Source organism: Lactuca virosa, chromosome 4, assembly GCF_052849685.1.
Source record: "Lactuca virosa cultivar CGN04683 chromosome 4, Lactuca_virosa_CGN04683_v6, whole genome shotgun sequence".
In the NCBI taxonomy this organism is placed as follows: domain Eukaryota; kingdom Viridiplantae; phylum Streptophyta; class Magnoliopsida; order Asterales; family Asteraceae; genus Lactuca; species Lactuca virosa.
Window position 1 is genome coordinate 335,183,234 of NC_136429.1, and position 3,071 is coordinate 335,186,304.

Here is a 3,071-nt window from a genome sequence, read left to right on the forward strand (position 1 = left end):
CGCGAAGATGGATTTCAATCGCATGGTTCGAAGATCGGATTTTTGAGCTGCTGCTTTGGAGTTATAATAGATTGCTAGGAAATATGTAATAGCGTAGTTTTCATTTAAAGTTGCATTGTAAGGAAAAAGTTTTTCCGCATTTTATAAATAAATAAATTTTTGTTTTATTTTATTATATCTCCTTGCAATGGCATTTATGAAAAATTGATGTTTGTATGTTTCTAGCAATATTGGAAATATGAATTTGATTTTTTCTTTTGTGGTAGTGTCTAAATTTACCAAATAAGGAAAGATTCTCGTCACCCAAGTTTCAATTGGACAAAAACTTGGAATCGTGCAAGTTGTATTGTATGATGAATGAGAATTTTCATCTTTGGAAAGTTAAGACTAATTCCTTGTTCACATGTATATGTGAGTCAAGTGAAGGACTAAAGGATCGAGTACACATTCTTATGCACTGGTCAAATCCACCACAAAGATCGATAAAACTATTCGTCATGATTTACTAAAGTTTAGTAAATATGGTTATACTTACAAGTTTAAGTATAATTATGAAACGTTGGAAAAGTTTCGATGTATGGTAGAACGAATGGGAAGAATCAAATTAGGCAGAAAGATAAAAGTTTCTCAAAATCTGAAAAGATGGGAGACTACTTTAGTATCATGTTTTGTGATCATCTTAATGATTAAGAAACCATATCACAATTGGTCCTCTAAGGACATCTTAGTGCATTCCTATGGCTAAGAAGAGGAATCATGAATTGTTGAAATGGTTAAATCAAGAAGATGAGTCATACTTCGTTCCAAAACAATTCTTAGAGTCATACTTTAAGATTGTAACTTGAGTGATATATCTTAAAGAAGGTTTATAACACTTGTCAATTGTAGAGTAAAAGGTTTCTACTCTTGTACATTTGAAATTGGTAAGTTGTGATGTTTTGGATAAAACAAAGACCAAATAAGGCCAATTGTGTGAAGTGTTTGTCTTGATATAGAATCCGCACTATCTCTTGAATATTTGTCTGTCAAGGAATGGTTCTTGGCAAGAGAGTCTTATATGTTGAGAGGACATTGGGAGTCTTAAAGATCCTGAAAGAGTTTCAAGAACTAATCAAGAATAACACTTGTAGTTTATCACTAGCACACGACTTGAGGTTTATAACCTATCGTGTTGACATATTCTAGTTTTGTGCCAATTCCAGTTAAAGTTGTCTTTGCATATGAGTTCTGAGAGTTATCAATTGGTTGCATAACAACCTGGAAGCAATGGTAGACCCTTGTGATGCCAGGTGGCAAGAAGTTAAGATTGAACAAGTTCAGTCCATATGAGTTTGGATTTGTCACTAACCTCCTATTGTGGTTATGACAAATTTACATGGATAGGAGCACATACACCATAGAAATCTAAGTGTCATAAGATTTCTCTTCGATTGATGAAGATGATGGTGAGGAAACACTTTCACTGAGTAGATTTTAAGTAGATAGCAATTGTGATATTTGCATTCTCAATGTCGTTAGTGGAGCGTGTGTGGTTAATCGGCACACTAACATGGACTTGTGAGAAATGGCAAAGGTCTAAACAACTGAGGCTATGATTACGGCATCCCTTTTCATAGTTCTAAAAATTTTTAGACACACATGTGAGCTATCTAAGGAAAGGTGTATGATTTTGATAATGTTCTATCAAAGCATCTCGTATCAGAAATCTGAACTTTGGAAAGAAAGTCAATAAAGTATTGATGTCTAGAAGTCCAGCTGATTTCTGGATACATGTCAAAGCTAGTGGGAGCATAAGTGTTATGCCAATAATTATCATGTTAGTGGGAGCATGATTATTATATTTATTATTGCAAGTTAGCAATGTTAATTATAGAAAAGAAAAGGGTTTCAATTCGTGAAGTTGTGGGGGTTGAAAGTTGTTTGCTATATATATATATATATATATATATATATATATGAATTTTATGTTGGAATGGTTCAACATAAGGAAATTCTATATATATTGCGTTCTTAAAATTCTATTATGATTACGACATCCCTCTTCATGGTCGAATTATGAAAACATGGCAAACAAAAAATATTGTAGCAAAAGGCTGGTCTAGAATCATGTCTTTATGTGAGAAATCATGAATGGTGTCCCATATGCTCCAGGTATAGGATCGATTACATGTGCTATAATATTCATCCGTTCTAAATTTTCCAAATGCCTAGGGCATTAAGAGGGAAAAATGACTAGAAATGGGTATGACTAAAATGATTAAGCAATTGTCGAGGACAATCTGAGGTTTACCAAAGATTGGTTGTTCATAGACAATTGGAAGTATCTTGTTAATTTTTAAAGGACCATATTGACATATTCTGGAAAGAGGAAACTCGTGTTCAGAAGTGATAGTCAAAATGGGAATGAGGAAATGTTTCCATAGGTGGAAGGTATGCATTAAATCTGTGTAAGATTAGAAAAAATTAATGGAAGAAGGATGTTCAAAGGAATGTACTTTGAATTTGAGACTTTGTTTCCATGGAATTGATCTCTATTGGAATACTCTGTAAATGTCTGTTGCTAAGTCTTTGTGACTTTTGTGCATAATCATTACAAGAGAATCAATGCATATAAGTTTAGAATCTAACAGATTTAAGTAAATAGCAAAGAATCTTGTATTCTTACATTTGCGGTAAGGATTTGGGATTGTGAAATGAGCATCATTGGAATCATGTTCAATTGGTCTATTTCACAAAGTAAGGATCATAGATAAACATAGTATGCATATTTGGAGAATGACATAACTATTGTTTGGACAAACATAGTGTGCATGCTTGGAGCATGGCATGACTTTTGTTTTAATTCAAGTATTTTGATAAATCGAAACATTATACAATGAATAATGTGTAGTCAATATGGTGTTTAAATAAAATGTGTTTTATTTACTCTCAAAGGTGCTTGGGGCCATATAGGATTAGTATTATTCTTGTGTTTCACTTTGCATGTTTTGACTTCCTGAATAACTAGGTTATTCAAACTCTCTACAGTTAGTCATATGTTGGAAGTAGAAATGAATCAAGACTGTCATGAA